This window comes from Dermacentor albipictus, unplaced genomic scaffold (assembly GCF_038994185.2).
Source record: "Dermacentor albipictus isolate Rhodes 1998 colony unplaced genomic scaffold, USDA_Dalb.pri_finalv2 scaffold_22, whole genome shotgun sequence".
In the NCBI taxonomy this organism is placed as follows: domain Eukaryota; kingdom Metazoa; phylum Arthropoda; class Arachnida; order Ixodida; family Ixodidae; genus Dermacentor; species Dermacentor albipictus.
The window spans coordinates 1524660-1543561 of record NW_027225576.1 but is presented as its reverse complement, the minus strand read 5'-3'; the positions used below and the strand labels follow the sequence as shown (position 1 = coordinate 1543561).

The following is an 18902-nucleotide window of genomic DNA, read 5'->3' as shown; positions in this document are numbered from 1 at the left end:
GCTGGTTCTCAGAGGCTACGTCCCTCCTCGCCAATAAAACGGTCTATACGATTAAGCTCGGACCACGGAGCCTCTCACATAGCTCGGCTTGCGACAAAATAGCAGGCGCCTGCTGACATATGTTCAAGCACCTGAACGACAACAAAAAGTACTCCTTCATGTAGGAAACGAGCTCCGAATAGCCGAACCGAACAAGAAGGGTCCTCACTATCGAGTCGGCATCGTGTGAAGAACACCGACTGGAAACCCCGGAAGCAGCAGCTGACAATATGGGCCTGGGACCACGGCGCTGAAACATCTTTCAGTCCTGGAAATGCTCCGCTGCATCATAGATCTAGAAATTACCTGGAGCTGGACGAATTCGAGAACCGACAACAACGCCAGACGTTGGATGCCTGGATGTGAGCCGGAATGAGGTGAAGCGTTTCGTCCGGGCGCTGACGTATTCGCCACAGCTCGGTCGGCGACCAGATAACGAGTCGCCGACGAGACGTGTCGGGCGCTGCCTGTTCACGTCTGGCAGCCTCTACGGCGACTCAGGATCGCCTTTCTCCCGGTACCAGCGTAACCACGAGACGACGCTGCGAAGCTGACGTTTAAGGCGTTGTCCTCCCCGGAACAGAGCCTGCCGCGGAGCATTGTCAGCAGAATGTCACAGATGGCAACGCTGCGCGGCTACAACGAGACATCTGGATATACCGTAAAGCCTATGTACGTATAACCCAGAATCTATTCTCATGCCTAGTTATTAACACCTAATGTCAAACAAAAAAACAGTGGGCCAGCACTTCTATGAAACGACTTGTTTTTTATAAAGTTGTAGAACAAACATTCTTTTGTCGCAATGAAGAAAAAGAAGAAGCAGCGCAATATTTCTAAATTCTCAATTCGTTCTAGTTATACCGCCGTATGTCATATGTAATCGGCTATTAAGATCATTTGAATGAAATAATCGGGCTTAATCAAAATGCTACTGTTGAAATTCGCGGCGTATATTTATTGGATATATTCTTTCAACGCGCTATACTACAAGGGAAAGCCTAAATTCATCCCCTTTCTAGAGTTATCATGTACTTGAGCAGGCAAGAGCCGCATGCATTACCTAGTTCAAAATAAAATCACTATATATGCCGTTGCGTCAACAAAAATGTACAGATGTTTTCATTTCAATGTAAGTCCTCTTATTGTTTGTTTTTCAGTTCATTTTCAAGAACGCACAAGAAGGCGAGCCAAGCCTGAACAGAACCATGGAGATCGGAAGAGTGGCAGGGGTCGTCGGTAGTGGTGTTCAAACCACAGAGCTTCTCGTCACCTATGCTTCCCTACACCAAAGTGGCAGGTGCTTGCTGCCAGCTGGCACGGCGCCTCAAGGAGTGCAACAATGTGCTCCTGCACATATTAATCGAGCTTAGAAAAGACGAGCGGTTCAACAACGGTTCAATTTTTCGCATGGGCATCGTGCCAGGCGTACCCAGCGGATAACCTTGGAGCAGCAGACAAGGACCCGAGACCACGGCGGTCAACCTACTTGCAGTTCTTCTAGAAAAGCACCCCTGCATCACAGCTCTGGGTTCAACGGGAACTCAAGGAATTCGGTGCCTGCACTCATGGAACTCGGGATGAGCCGGGCCGAAAAGAGCGTGACAGTTTGCGGGATGCAGTTTCACAGCTGCGTGGAAGAGAGAAACCTCTTCCGGACGATCGCCAGGCTCGACCAGCTTGAAGAGCTCCTGTTTAACAACTGTCCAGCTGTTTACAGCCACATGAGCCTCTCATGGTTTCCGCTGCAGGACCGCCGCAAGCGCAACTTAACAACTCTAGACATCGGGTGCGTGGATATGTGCCGAAAAGAAGCCAAGGTCTTCATACGGGCTATGACACGCAACAACTCGATCGTCGAACTGACCAGTCGGACGGTGCGCGTTCACATCTGGCAGTGGATGTGACCACTCAGGAGCGCGCTTCACCCGGTTCCTGCGCAATGCCAAGCCGACTCTGCAAAAGCTCACGCTGAGAGCCAAGTGTTCGCCTGACGAGCAGCTACCGTGGACCCATGTGAGCGCCGTGACACAAATGACCACGCTGACAGGTTTCAACGTGGACTTCTGCATCTACGGTAAGGACTTGTACGTATTTTCATGCCTATAGTTACAAACCTTAAATGCACAAGTGATAAAATGCAGAACGGTGCCATAGTTGTACCGATGCTTCCATGAGAAGGCGCCCCACTTTAGGATGTTGTCTAGAAGATATTTTTTGCACAATGCTTGCAATGATACTCCGTTCTTCGTTCGTTCTATCTAATGTCGCTCTCTGATATGGTTGGTCGAACTTAATTTAGACATGAAAGTGACTATTGAAGGTTCTACAGAGCGGGAAAATTGGGGTTCAATTACTATTTCAATCGGGCGGAAAAAAGGGGCACATTTCCGGCAAATCATATTTCATACAGCAGCACATTGTAAAGCCTTGGCAGGTGATGCAGTACCGTATTATATGGCTCCACACCAAAACAAACAACAAATAAACTAGGAGTGAACATGGGGGTAATATATGAATCTTGCCTTCAGGTGGGAATTAACAGCCGTGGAGTACACGCTACCGCAAAGCCACCCATGCGGGCGATAATTGTATATTTTCCGCTCCAATTATTCTAATGGCTTCTGATTATTAAGTATTTCTGACAACCTCTCTTAGTATCAATAATCCGTCGGCTACTTAATATTGTCTTAGATTTGTGTGCCAGCTTAAATTCCTTTTCTTCAGTACCGCAACTGCACCCTCGGCTTATAATCGTATCTGCCTTTTAATCGCAAAACTACGTGTTCATGGGACTGGCTGCTCCTTTGCAAATGGTAGTTTCTTTAGCTCAATGAGTCCGTAACTCAGAGGTCGATGAAGATGGATATCAGTAATACTAGTGGAGAAATTCATCCTGTTGTTAGCGCTTCTTCGAGAGATGAGCTGCCTTGGTGGATGGGCCAGGTCATATAACTAAAGTGAAATAGAGCTCTTCTCCCGACCTCTGATGGTTCTTTGAGCTTTCGGCAAATAACTTGGACTGAATAATGAGTGTGCTTGTAATTCGTGATTGCGCGCGCTTACTTGCCTTAGGCAACTTCTTCTCTTGATATATTGTCATTGAGATGTTGAATTCTTTCGTATTGCCTTCTCCGCAGTTGGCGTATTTCATTGGATAGTCTGTCGTTAGCTTCGCGACTTGACGATAGTGGGTTTGTTTTGAAAGATGGCACTTCTCATAGTCGCTGAAATGAAGCTAATATTGGGTGCTGCCCACCACGTTAGAAAACATAAAAAGAAATTCGGAAGCCATCTCTATCAATCTCTCTCTGCATTTGTAGTTACTTTCGTATCATCAACGAAATACACAAACGCATCCACGTGAGTGTGCACGTGATCCGCGCATTCTTGAGAAACGCACTAAGGGCAGAGCCTGGATGCCGTCCCACAGCGAACGCTGCTTGTACACAAAGCATTACATGCACGTCTAACAATATGCGATAACATGGTGCCTATGGTGTTCCGCGGCTGGGATTGAGGTTACTCACTAGTGGCCGTATAACGTAAAACTATTTCAGTATGTTTTTATTCCAATCTCCTGACGTCAAATTTGCGTAACCGCCGACGCACGCATCGGGCGGTCACCCGCAGGGTTGTCTGAACGAACGAAACAAATGCTCCCTTCGTTCATAGGAGGTCACTTATGTTTGCTTTAAAAACGAATAACATTGTTTGCACTGAGCGGCTTGTCTTATCTAATTGGCTCACAAGAGGCGAGGAGCATGCTCAAGTGGAGAGGGCTTGGATGGGGCCGAGCCACCCCTTACAAAAAAAATTGTTGAAAGGTTATTGAAATATCATTGGTCAACGTCAACAAATGACCTTGAAAGATCATTGGGGAATTGTTGAAACATAATTGAGGAAATTGTTGACAAGTGTTGATAATTGGCCCGCGACATTTTGTCGAAACATCATTGTGGCCTCTCAATTTGAAAGATCATTGGCATATCGTTGAAACTATGGTCTATTTCACTCTTGAAAGCCCATTGAAGCAGTGTTGAAGATGTGTTGTTTGTCAATGTTGAAAGCCCATTGGGGTACTGTTGAAATGTGTTCTTTGTCAATGTTGAAAGCCCATTGAAGCATTGTTGAAGCTCAAAACTGAAAGCCCATTGAGGTATTGTTGAAATTTGTTGTTTGTCAATGTTGAAAGCTCATTGAAGCATTGTTGAAGCTCAAAATTGAAAGCCCATTGGGGTATTGTTGAAATGTGTTGTTTGTCAATCTTGAAAGCCCATTGAAGCATTGTTGAAGCTCAAAATTGAAAGCCCATGGAGGTATTGTTGAAATGTGTAGTTCATCAATATTGAAACCCCATGGAAGAATTGTTGCAGATCTGTTGAACATCAACACAAATTACGTTGAAAGCCCTTTATGCCCCACTGGGTATTTAGCAGTTTAAACCTGCACTTACCTTAAAATACTGCTGAGCTATGTTGCATATAATTACCTTTGATGTCACGGTGGTATGTCTGCTGTGAGAGGATAGGGATAAAATTTAAATACAGGCATTTTGTACCGCAGGCCTCTGTCACCCTGGGCTCAAAAGCATGCTCCTAGATTGCCTGTAATAAACCATATTGTAAAACTGCTAGCAGTACTGTTATGTCACTTTTTTGAATTGTCAGAGTGAATGGTCCTCCGAAAAATCAAGAGTGCTGAACTGATGCAGACAAAAACCATTTTTCTAGGTGAACTGTTTATTTGTAACCACACATCTGTGTAAATGTACAACCATTTGTAGTTTGAGATCAGAAACTTCTTAAAAACTATCGCACAGTACAAACTTCCTGCAGCTTGACACCATAACAAAATTGAATACTGAAGATGTAGTCAGTGTGGCTCTCAAGTAAAACACATTTACCAAAAGAAATAAATTTTAAAAAATAAATGCCTAAATAAATAAATGTACAAGCAGACTGACATGACTGTAAATAAGAACACTAAAAAAAGGTACTTGCTTTCTCTATTAGGTAGCCAGTGGTACTATAACCATGGCACAATTTGCTTGTGCCCACAGCACTCAGCTGAGACCTGATATGCAGGGTGGTTATCTTTAAGTTTCATGGAACTTATTGAAGACTGTTGCAGCTAACATAATTCTAGATACAGAGTGCCAAACATTACTTGCTTGAGAAACAAGACACCATAGTCAGCTGATTAACAAAAACTCAGTTCCTAATAAAGTTTTTACGAATTGTAGCCGGTAATTTTACAAGGTGTATGCACTTAGAATGAATTTCCAGAATGACACTAGTAACGAGACACATGCCATCAAACTGGCTGTATAAATGCACTGCTGTAGCACTTACTTTTTTTAACAAAACGCACTGTTATGCATCGAAGCACAAAAGTAACCGGAATGCCCATGTATTTCTCTCACATTTATGGGAAAATTTCGAAACTGGTGTCACCTTAGAAATTAATTTCAAGTGAATGTCTTGAAAACTCACTGGCTACAATTTGCAAACTGAAATATGTGCTGTGATGTTATAAGTGAATTAATAAATTTATGACAATCAGTTTAATGTTTTCATTTCTTGTGCTAGTAATGTCCACCTCTGAATAATCCAGCTCAAGAACAAGAAATATGCTACCTGGCAGACAACTTAAATATCTGTAAAACTGAAAAAGGATCACTGTACAATCCTTATATGTTGCTTGAATGGTGTGCGCCAATTTCAGTAAACCTTACATACTTTTGAAACATGGCAATCACAATAAGTGATGCTTATGGGAGCAGTTTATTATGCTGCATTGCTGTTGCATGATCCAGTTGTGTTTTCTGCATGATACCGTTCCTGCACAGGTAATTCCATATCAAGCGACTTATTCATATTAACTGCTTCAGATTTTCATATGAAATAAAGACAGCTATTAGAGATGTGCTGGAATACAGCAAAGTTGCTCCTTGTGCGAGTTCCATTTCAATTTTATTCGCTGCCACAAAAAATAACGAAAGAATTCAGAAGATATGGTTTTATGTAAACATGAAAGGCACATCATCGCCATTACTGGAGATGTTTCGTTGCATATTAAATTTAAGCCGACTTATACCTATTAATTTTACTCATGTATTTTAGATAGCAATAAGCCATTTTAACAAAGTTATGTAAAATGCCGTTTTTACTGAACTCGAAAAATGGCACAGATGCACTTGCAGGCACGCGATTCCATGCCGAATTGACAAGCATTTTTTTTTATACCGCACATATATCTGAAACATTGCCATATGTTTACTAGAATTCGAAGCTCGTTACCCACTTTTATTTATTTTTGCCAGATATTTTGTAGCATTTTAGGTGACAGTTTAGTTTTCCTGTTCAGCTGAGCTAGAGGACATCAAATGTCCTCTAGCTTTTCATTTTTTCTTCAAATGCTTCAAATACTTTTTTTTCAAATGCACATTGTATTGATCGAGGCCTTCAAATGGTGTGCGTGGAAGTACGGTGAAGTGATGAAACTGCCAAAATAGCCAATTTTTCAAATATTTGAATACTTCAATTGCTTTTGGCATTGGCAAAAATGAGTCAAATTGCAATCCGTTAGTTTTTTTTTTTCGTTAGAAAATATTCACAGGACAGAAATTAAATACAGAATGGTATTCCAGCAAAGCGTTTTGTTGGGCTAGTTGGTGCATTACTGAAGTACTATAGCGCCAAACAGACGACACGGGAAGAAGAGACACAGACGAGCGCTTTCTGTGTCTCTTCTTCCCGTGTCGTCTGTTTGGCGCTATAGTACTACAGAATGGTAGCCCAGCTGACATAGTATAGCAGAAAAATATATGAAGCTCTGAAGGTTCAGCTGATCGCCTGTAAAAAAAATTCTAATCTTTTGCAAGAAGCTTCATGTTAAAGGAAAAAACAGCCTTCGTAGTTGGCGAAAAATTTTATACATTATTGGATAGCTCTACATGTCTGCTATGCATGTGTGAAGTTAAAAAAGGCATTTTTAAATGCAAGAAATTCTTTTTTGAAATTTTGTCAGCACCGACTTTTCTCTGAGGTGCGCACAGCTTGCTGGCCGGGAATGCAGACGACAAAGCCGGCTTCGTATGCAACACAGATGACAAAGAAGCGGTGTTAGGGTCTGCATATTATTGCCAAGGGACACATGCTCCAACGCAACGAGGCTTGTGTTTGGTGTGGGCCAGGCAAACCATACAGCCATTGCACATAAAATATCAATACGAGGTCTGTTAGAAGAGTATCCGACCTTTGGCTGAAGAAAAAAAACTGGCATAACTGAAGCGTTGGAAACTTAATCACCCTCAAAGTAGTCTCCTTGGGAATCCCGCCACTTCTCCCAGCGGTGCTGCCATTGTTAGAAGCATTCCGAGAAGGCCTCTTTCCAAATGGACTTTAGCTCAGCTGTTGTTCAGCCATAATCACGCTTGCTTCAATGGCCCCTTGATTTTGGGAAACAGCCAGAAGTTGCAGGCCGCCATATCAGGAGAGCAAGGGGCCTGTCGAACTACAGGAGTCTGGTTTTTCGCCAAAAAAGTCTGAATCAAGTGCGAGAAAAGCATTGTCGTGATGGATGTGCCAATTTCCTGTTGACAACCTCAGTATCTTGCTCCATACAGCATCACATAGGCCATGGAGGACATCCCTGTAGTAGTCTTTAGTGATTGTTTGACCCTGTGGTGTGTATCCGTGGTGTACCACACTGCGGGAGTCAAAGAAAGCAGTCAGCAACACTTTGACGTTGCTGCACACTTAGCAGTCTTTGGTTGGCGACGTGGAATGCTTCCACTGTAACGACTGGGATTTGGTTTCTGGGTCGTAAACATACACCCAAGACTTGTCACAAGTGATTATGGTGTGGAATGCTTCCACTGTAACGACTGGGATTTGGTTTCCGGGTCGTAAACATACACCCAAGAGTTGTCACAAGTGATTATGGTGTGGAATGCTTCCACTGTAACAACTGGGATTTGGTTTCCAGGTCGTAAACATACACCCAAGACTTGTCACTAGTGATTATGGTGTTCATGAAGTTGGGGTCACTGTTTGTGGAATCCAGCATGTCTGTGAGACTTCAACACGAAGTTGCTTTTGCTCCACCATGAGCAGCTTGGGAACGAATTTCGGCGCAACTCTCTTGGCCAAATCTTCGGTGATATTGGAATGTGGATAAAATGTGCTGATGCCCACCTCTTCCGCAATTTCTTGGATAGTTACACTACGGTCCCGCATCACCACGGGGTTCACTTTGGCAATGACCTGGTCATTTCGGCATGTTGATGGCCGACTGGAGCGTGGCTCGCTCTCCACCGATGTGTGGCCGTCTTTATACTGGTTGTACCACTCCTTAATCTGTGTGCTGCTCATAGCATAGTCACCGAAAGCAGTCTGAATCTTCCGGATGGTTTCCACTTGGCTGTCGCCCAGTTTCTGGCAAAATTTGATGCAGTAGCACTGCTCCAGTCGCTCTGCCATTTTCCTTGCAATAAAAAACCGACGAGAGCACTGTACTACCTCATTCAAATGCTGCGTCTCAGCAATTCACGATATTGGCAGGCGGGAAAAAATTCGTGCATGCGCACAAAGGTTCAAGGGCGGCTGATGAAAACGTGCTTGTTTCATATTCATCAGGTGTTCGCAAAAAAAAGGTCGAATACTTTTCTAACAGACCTCGTACGTAATAAATATGTGAGGGAATCCTGCAGTGCTAAAAGATATGTTCCATGCAGTTTAGAAAAAGAAATATCAGCTATTATTTAGACAGTAAATCCAGAAAGAGCACTGATATTGTTCATACAAAGCATCTTAAAGGGCCTGTCGCATTGCAATGCAACAAAGAGGGAGCAGGACACTTTGTGCCCTGCTCCCTGAAGCCCAATGATGATGCAAGTAGAAAACACCTTCATAATTCAGACTGAAAACCTACATGAGTATGAACAAATTCTTGTGGTGTTGTTTGCTACCACAGTTTCAGAGCTGGAACATGCTCATCTATAAAAGTCATATGTGCCATGTTCAGTCTGATGTGGTCAGACACCATTGGCGACCACTTTTTGCGTTCATGTTAAAAAAATACGAGTTGAGACTGCAGCTGCAGCGCTTGACGTCACCTGCTTTCGTAATGATAAAAAAGGCAGTGAGTTTGTTGAGTAGTTCTTGTGGCTAATATATTAACAACCTTTCCTTCCTAGATGACATGGCTTCATATATTTATGCTGTATGTGTGATCCACAAATGAACATTATAAAAAATAATTTATCACACTTAAAGAATAATAACTTTTTGTTACTTGTCACATGCATAGCAGACATGTACGGCTGTGTAGTGATGGGTGACACATTTTTGTGCCAACCACCAAAGCTAATTTTTTACCTTCAACACGAAGCTTGCAAAAAATTTCAACTTTAGTTTTTTTACCTGATCAACTGAACCTCCAAGGCTTGAAATATTTTGCAGCTATACCAAGTCAACCAGTCTGATTTTATATTCATTTTGTGCCTTCTGTATTTCCCTACGTTAGAAGAAAATTCAAACTTTGCAAATTTTGGCAGTCACCACTTCAGTCTCTTGACATGAACACCATCTGAATATCTGGATCATACAATTTCCCTTTCAGAAGAAACGTGTATCAGTGGCTTCTAGCTTAGCTGGGCACGAACAATAAATTTTTGCCAAAATTCAAAAAAATTTTTGTGAAGGAAAATAAATGGGGAGCAAGAGTTCGGAGCTTCAACTATATCTGTGATGGCCAAAAAAACGCTGGTTGGTTGCCCTGGAATGACTTAAGAGTATGTATGAAAGCAAATTTTCTCGAACATTTTCTCGCTGTACCTACTCAAAATCAAGCAAACTTGAAATGGTTTGCCATAATGGAACAGTTCTTGAGAAAATTGTTGGGTGGTTTGGCATGAAATGACTTGAGATACTTAAAAAATATATTAATAAGGAAACACTATCCTTACTGGAACCATATCAAAAACTAACATAAAAATGTAGTTAACTATAACAAAGCACAGCACTTGTATTCTGGATTGAGCAATCCAATGTGGGCTTCTCAGGAGACTAGCATAATTAACATAAATAATATTAACATGAAAATGTCAAGCCATAGAAAGGCACAACATTTGTATGCTCATTTGAGAAATCCAAATTGGGTCCTTCAGGAGACTAACATAAAACATAAGAATGTCGAGAGTTACAAGAGCACAACACTTGTGTTTTGGTTTGAGCTGTCCAACTTGGGCTCTTCAGAGGTGAAGGGGCAGGGGCAGTTGCTTCAGGGGCAGGGTCCCATGCGAGAAGCGAGGCCAGAGTTCTTTACATAGGGCATGTTGGTACCAGGAAATTTGCGACACGTGAAACCTGCAAAAACAAGCCAGAACAAGTTTTAAAAAGCAACTTCCACATGCAAAAGAATGGCATGCAATATGCCCTCGTTATAATGAAATTGATTTATGTATTTGTGTTGCTTTATTCCAATTTTCCACGGGTACAGCTTTACAGCATGACCATTTAAATTTATTTAGTGTGGCACAGGACTCCACTAAGTGTCAAATGCAGGAAAGGGCAAAGAGGAACAAAACACTGTAGCAATATAACTTTATGAATATCTTCAATGTCAAAGATGTGAACTTCGCTTGCTGAGAAACAAAATGGTGAAAAAAATTCATGTCGTTCATAAATAAACCTGAACTGACAACTAAAATTATTTCTTGTAACTTCATAATTAAAATGTGCAGCACTTCACTGCTTTTCCATGCTCCAAATACAATAGTGTCATGTCACTAGAATTGAGTGTAGCTTCATTTGATGTTAGGTTTCCTGAGTTCACATGCAATCGGAACGTACTTCTCGCCTTACAATGACTTAGGACTTTCTACATTAAAGAAGACACTGCTTACAGCGAAGTATGTTTTCTGCCTCAACGACTGAATTACTGTTATAATGAGGATTCCGTGTAGTTGTGCACCAAGCTGCTTAGCATGACACATGCAGAATGTGACAGATACGAAGAAATGCTGTCTTTTAAGAGCCGTATGCCATAGGACTGACTTCTTTAACCCTTTTAGAGTTCACTGCCATACATCTGTGGCTGTGACGGAACATTCTGAAAAAAATTGCCTTTTCAGAACAAAGTGTTGCCTAGCATCCCACTGGAGGTGCTGCAACCTTCTGAGACTTCTAGAAAATATTCTTATAGTGCTGTCGCTCCTTGGGTTTCTCCCAAACTGATTTTTCACTTAGCTCCTTGGTGTCTGTCATTGCACTAATTTGGGAGTGTTTCCACAAGTTTTTGTAAGTCTCATTACACAAAAAACTACGCTGCTTTATCCTACATAAAAAATAAAACATGTAAAACTGCAAATACTGAAATGATATTGCCACTTTATTGTTATTTAAAAACATTATTTACCAGTTTATTTTCTCGGAAAGTCGCCCTGAAGAACTTAAATCTGCAATAAAAATATTAAGGATGCGCGAAAAGTTATTTTTGAGACTGAACCGAATAATGCCAGAAGCAAATCAAATATTGGATAGCTTCTGAATAATGAACAGCTGATATCACAATTAATGTAAGATGAGGTTCACATACTAGTATTTTTAAAGTTAGCAAGTTTTTGTCATTGTTATGTTATGAAGAGCTGTTTATTAAAAGCACAAATGGAGCAGCAAAAAGTTTCTTCACATGCACAGGACTCTTCAGTAAGCATAAATGATTGCTGTACAGCCTCTAAAGTACAGCTACTTTAGTAACGTAGCCTGGTCTGCTATTCTTACAAGTTCTTACGTTTTATGTCTATGCTATGTTATTGGAGGTGAAAATTTACCGTACTTTGGCTCAAATTTCATGTTTTATTGGTGTTTCAAAATATTAGAATAATACTCACATTTACAAATAGTGACCATTCAAAGACTAAATTGAATAGGACACTATTCAATTCGAAAGTTTTGAGTATGTGCACACCACAAAAGATATATAACTCCTAAATTAGAGGCATATTTCTCCCCAAAATGTGATCCTCAACGGGCTAAACAAGAGCGACAGAAAAGCCCATTCATCTTTTTGATAAATTTAAGCCCATAATCTACTTGGCAATGGTTCATAACCCTGTTATAACCCTGTTAACAGGTAGGTGAAGTAAGGAAGCAGGAAACAATTCTAATAATTTCAGAATGGGAGTAGTGGACATGTCCGATGGTCTGTAAGAAGCTTTATACATTAGGCCCCAAGAGCCTATTCTCCATTTATTGAAGTATATGGGGAAAAGCCACATATTTTTTTCATATCTTAGAATGCAAAGTGATAAAGTGCATGTTAATAAATACGAGTCATAGGTTAGGTGCTTAGAATAAGTAAGCATCCACTAAACATAGTACTGTTGACAGTGAAGCTGGCAACTCTGTCCCTATTGTTTCTTTGATTGAAACTACCAAAAGAAAATTGCCACACCACTCAGGTTCCCTCTGCTGAAAGGTTTCTGTGTCGGATCACATGGACCTCCTTCAAGATAGGAGCAACTTTGATTTGATGTGGTCTGTTAAAATTGGTGAAACTACTGTTTCACATCTCAGAACATGGAGAGCTGTTTTGATTTCTATTTGGTGAACGTGCTCCTGCTCGAGCTGAGCAGTAACCACACTTGAGCATAGTTTCTCCACAATTCGTGTATTAGAATAACACTTTCAGGCTACTTAACCATGTCCTCCATGCCAAAAGATTTGGAGCGTGCTTCACAGACAACTATTCCTTGCAATGACAGCCAAGTAGCACTGCTAATGCACAAATGCAGCTCATTTTATTTGGTGGAGATGTTAAAACTTTCGGCAGTGAAGGCAGCTTTTAAATTTTAGAAGCATTTGAGTATGGCGGCATTAGGCACTTAAGATCATATGAACAGTCATTCCAAATGGTAGGCTATTGTAGCACACAACTGCACACACGGGCTACATGAAAGTCGTTTGTTATGCCAATGGCAAGTTCATAATTTTAGAAAAAAAATGTGAATGTAAAAATGCAACCGGAAAGGATATATGGTACTTGCCTATAACAGCACTGACCCTGATGGGGTCAAGAGCCTCTGTTGCCCCGTGGTGTTATTTCGAAAGCCCAAATGGCCCATGAGCTCCTCCTCTGTGAACACATGGTGAAGCAAGGCCCTTGCAAACTTTCCTGGTCCACCATGGCAGGCCATAGTAAGCTGGGCCAGGATAACCTTCTGAATGTGCACTCTTACAGCCTATGTGAACCTGCATGTTTAAGTAAATGTTAGCAAAACAGTTTTAAGCCTTTCAAGTACATTCACACAACAGCCCTACTGCAAATAAATTACAAAAGTACCTGTTGCAAATCTAGAACGCTAAACTTGACTTCTTACAAGCTTCTGATGCTGTCTGGATGCCACGTTTCAAAAAAACAATCCAGCACAAAGAAGAATAATAAACCAAAGTATCCAAACATCTATTACTTGAAAAAGGGGAGTACCAGCGAAACACAAATGACACGCACACAAGGAAACGGCATTAGACATGGACGGACATTGGGACGGACCAGCGTTCGTCCCTGTCTAACGCCTTTTCCATGTGTGCGCGTCCTTTGTTTTGCTGATACCCCCCCTTATCAAGTTCATCATGCACCAACTGGCCCAAGAGCTTGCGTTAATGCACATCTAGTACTATTTATTGTGATTACCATTCTTGGTATACTTCATATTTTCAGGTGTTTGTCTCGATTGTCCCATCCATTTGTGTGAATATGTAGCCCATGGTCTAATGGGGAGATTGGGCTGCTATGTTTAGGGAAGAGTTCAATATCAACCGTTGGAACAGCTTAGGTGACTGGGTATGCGACCCTGGGCATATGCCACTTTTCAATGAATTTCTTTCACGCTATCTTGAGCATATGCTGCTGCTTGTGTTGGCAAGCAGCATTAGGAGCTCGAAGTGGGACATGATTGTCGATCATTACTAAGATTACCACTACACATCACGTTCGCTTGCTGTGCTCCAGAAGTAATGCGAGATTCCACTCCACTGTATGAAATGTACATAAGCCGCAAGGACAGTAAATTAAATTAAATCTCAATTAAATTAATCTACTCGCAACGCACAGGCTGCACTAGATCACGGAGTGAACTCAGAAGTTTGTGGACAGTCAGTTGATGTCCATGTCAGGGACCTCTAGGGAGAATCGGTCATTTCCTCGATGTGCATCATCGTGCCGTCACACATTGTATTACAATTCTGTCTCGTTGTACCACTAATAGTCATCACGTATCACAGAATTCAAAATATAAATAGACACTTATATCTACTGTTTATTTAATCTTTCCGGAAAATACTTTGAGCATGAGTTTTTGCAGAGATCATGAATTCTACCGCTTAAAGGAGCACTAAAGTAAAATTAAATTAATTAAATTTCGGCGTTTTAAGTGCCAAAACGACAATCTGATGTTTAAGCTTGTTTCACATGCAAGCGATTCAGCGAATGGAGCGACCAGCGGCGCGGCACTGCGAAGCTTTTCGCGAAGTTTCGTTTCACATGCATTGCCGCCGCGCATTTTCCGCTGCTGCGAATAGCAATGTTGCTGGCAACCCAAGTTTGTACAACCCAAGTTGTAAAATACTTGAAATCCACGATGTGACAATGAGATGTCAGCACAAAGATTTTGCGGCAATACTCAGAAAATTGAACGTTGAGCTTTATTTTCTCTAATAATCAAGCAATTACCAAGAAATTTACAGAAATAGATATTTAAAATGATGCTTTATTTTAAATTAATTTAGGGTGTCATTACTGTCCCCTTAATACAAAACAAGGAATGCACTTAGCTGCGTAATAGGTTAACGTGCATCACTGGTTCTCATTAAGGTAGGATTATCAGTATAGCAATGGGCATGCACTGGCTGCTCCAGAGGGGAACCCTGCCACTTCCCCTCAACCTCCCAATTTCCAATTTTTTTTATGAGCAGTGATGCAATTTCTGTATCCTAACGAGGCATAATGCCAAGGAGATTCATGCTATGCTGGCTAAAGTATGTGGTGACCGGCACTTCACACCGTCCAGCTCGGCATCAATCGTTTTGGAATTTGGCCCTTGAAATGCAGAAAGCCCTGATCACTGCTCGTTCTTCACCCAACTTTCTCAAAGGGTGCTGCTGTTCTGGTTTGATACCTCTAGCAGTGCACTGCTGCATGACATAGGTCGTACCTTCGTTCTGGTAAAACTAGAAAGATGTGCACTCACGTAGACCACTAATGTCCACACTAAGTTTCTGAACGCCCCTCTCATATCAGGCATATACCCTGAAGAAGGCACATTCTATCTTTAATATGTTCACAAATGACACTGAAATTCACTCCCAGTCCCGGTGCAGTTGCAGTCTTTCAGCTGAGTGCTTAAAGGCACTGTCTCCTAATGAAGGCACTCTGCACCAATTGATCACTGGAGCAAATGCCTTGCAGTTGCATCAGCAATGTTGTTTTTTCTGCTTCCTGCAATACATTTTCACTGCATCACTGTATTTGATCATGGTGACGCTACAGAATGGATGGCCAAAGAATTCACCTTTAGCATTCCAGCTTGGGTGTCTCTCAGCTCATTTTGAATCTGAAAAAGGTGTCAGTATTAAAATGTGAAGCCACGATGCAGCAAAAGCAACAATCAAAAGAGCTACATGGACCATTAGGCTGACATAAATGGACGGATACAAATGACTAGTCATTGAATACACTAAAGTGTGGCCGCTCTTGCCAATGGCAGTGTGAGCTTGTCAAATAATTTATTTCACATCCCTCTATTATTTTAAAAATTATTTCCATGCATCTACTGAACTGTTATGGCCACATATTAAAGGCAGCTCCTTCATATAAAACCACAGTGTTGCATTCTTTTACTCCCCGTCTACCTGATGCTACTGAAGTTTTGCTTACTCTCAAAGAAAGAATTTCACAGAACTGCTCTTTCGACAATGCATTATTCCAAGCTTCAAAGCGTTGTCATTTAGTTCACAACTATGCGCTCCCCTTTCAATCTGTTCACTCTTTTGTGCTCGGATTCAAAGCAAAAATAGCTTTTCGACATAACTAGCTACTTCTATGGTCACAAGAAACAATGCTAATTATTGATGTTTATGTTGCCGATAACGTATACATGCCGCCTCGAAACACAGTGGGACAAGGCAGATATGCCAGGCATCTCGTTCCTTTACTGATTTTAAAATTTTGTTAAATCAATCACTTACTGAAGTGCGAAAAGCTGCAATTTCTCGAAATTACATTATTTTGAATGTTGTAGGACCTGGAGTGCCATGAAATCTGCCTTTCCGTGAATGCTAAGAGCGCCTACGCGAAGCCGTTTGGGCGAAGCACTCGATGGCGTCGAACGAAGATGAAAAAAGAAAGCTGAATGCGCGCGAACTGGTGGAAAACAAAACACACGCGGTTGGCAAGGCGTATAACTCGATGATTTCGCAGCAATCTGTGGCATCCCCCTCTATTGTATCTCACGTATCGCATAGAATCACATGTACACCCTTCAAATTCTTTATTATTATTGCGCGACAGCCTCCTGTGTTTTCCGATAGCGCGAACATCGGCCGCACGGCGTGTCAGATAGTGACGTTGAAGCACCGCGGAGTCACTCGATCCTGAAGGAAACAGCGCAACAGAATACATTTTCGCTGATCCCACCGCCCCCCCCCCCCCCCTCCGTTGCTACAGCTCACTCATACGCCTTGTACTAGCGTGGCGCAAACGAAATATCTTCTGATTACAGTACAGATCGGATGGTTTCACGTCGCATTGTTTCGCGCTCATTAATAAGGCTAACTCAATCGGTGCTCGAACACCGTATCAGAAATCATGGCGTACAACATGCCCTGTTTTAGCTGGCACCACATAGCTGCCTTACGTCACCACAAGCGGAGTGCAAAGTTAAACCAGGACAAAGCTCCATGTTATATACCACGAATCTAGTGCTGTACAACCAATTCTGGCAGCGGAAGGATAGTACTAGGAATGAAAACTAGAAAAGAGGCGCGCGGAAGACACGCACTAGCGCTGAAATAATTCCCGCGCTTCCGTTCACCGCGTCGATCGCAATGCACGAACAAGGGAAATTCGAAACACTCACTCACCGTTAATGTCGCCGAGTCGGAGGCGATCATGGCGATCTTCGAGGCAACAAGCCCATAAAAAGCGAGCAACACGCAGGAATATTCCAAAGATGTCACAGCGAAGCACACAAAGAACGCAGAAAAGCAGGAAGCTTTCAAGCGAACAGCGTACACGAACTCGCCGGAATGCTCCAAGCATCAACACCGCAAACGCGCAATCATACATGTACACTCATACAAATACACGCTTATATTATCATAAATTGTACTATTTGATAACAAATTCTGTGATGTCATGTTATTACAGAACAATTGTTGCGCTTTGCATGTGTATGAAAGTTTTTTGCTTCACTTCTTTGATGAACTACTTTCTTTAGCGCAGTAACGCGGTGCACCGGCCGGAGCTAATGGAGTGCGCGGGAAAAGGCGCCAAATTCAAACGTCGCAAACGCCGTGCTAATTCTTGCGCGCACAGTTTTCGTCGTTTGGATTTTTTAAAAGAATTAATGCGTGCCGCAACCATGCGAATTGAACTATTCACCACAAAAGTACAGAAACGTTGCTATTTGTGCTTCTTATTTCGACGTCATGGCAAACTGCAGGCGGTCTGTCGTCCCATTCTTTAAACATTTGTGCGTGTGCTTCTGCGCTGTGCGAGTTGTCACCGAGAACGTATAGCAGCGCAGATTGTGCTTGTTGGCCGAGCACATTCCCAACACATTCGCCAGCACTCCGTCTAGGTCACAGAAAAGAATTTGGCCTCCATGTGAAATATGAGCACCATGTTGTACATATCCGCCAAGCTTTTCGTTTCGTTCTGTAGCGCGCTAACAGGTAACATCTAAGCGAAACGCACTCTGTAAAAACGATGTTCACTGCTTTCTCCGCCGCACCCGCCATGGTGGCATAGTGGCTGAGGTGTTGCGCTACTAACCCGAGTGCTTGGGATCTAATGCCGACCGCGGCGGCTGCATTTCGATGGGGCTGAAATGCAAAAACGCCCGTGTGCTGTGCGTTTGGTGCAGGTTAAAGGACCCCAGATGGTCAAAATAAATATGGAGTTTCTTACTACAGTGCGGCTCATAATCAAAGCGTTGTTTTGGCCCGTCAAACCCCAGACTTGAATTTTCTTAACGTTCCCCGCCACCTTGACCATATTTAACATGGAGGCATGCAATGCCGTTTCTTAACACTCAGCCAGGGCACTGGCCCCTTATAATGACGCTGATAGAAATGCAGGATGCGTCCAATCATCGGTTGTTCATCACTGCTTGTAGCGACGTTTGTCTTCTCAAACTGTGTATATATATATATATATATATATATATATATATATATATATATATATATATATATATATATGCAGGGTGTTTCTGCTAACTTTAGGCCGAGTGTAAACTCTATGCCCTCTATGACGACGCGACTAAATGCATGTTGCTCCCTTTGGTATGTAGCGTGTCGCGCTATTTCTATATATTGCTTAATTAGCTAATTAGTCAAGAATAATTAACCAACTTCTGTAGCAAGGAAGTTAGGCAAGAAATTCCAATTAGAAAGTTGCAGAGCAGTCGGCAACACGTCCGAATAAGCAGTTTCTGTCTTTCTATCTGTTAAGTATTAGTGTTTTTCAGCTTACTGCGGATGCTCGCGAAATACAAAAAGCACCACGTGACATGCCCGCCTGCGAGTCATGATTGCACTGCTCCTAAGCCTTCTGCGCACAAACGAAAACATACC

General features: G+C 42.2%; 1 long non-coding RNA gene across 1 annotated transcript; it reads right to left on the bottom strand.

The window, feature by feature from the left end:
• Positions 1-6817: 6817 nt before the first annotated feature.
• Positions 6818-17393, bottom strand: LOC139052359 (uncharacterized). Its single transcript, XR_011509864.1, has 4 exons — positions 17187-17393; positions 15617-15658; positions 13094-13298; positions 6818-10412 (listed from the first exon to the last, which is right to left on the bottom strand). It is a non-coding gene; the product is annotated as an uncharacterized lncRNA (long non-coding RNA).
• Between the last annotated feature and the right edge of the window lie 1509 nt (positions 17394-18902).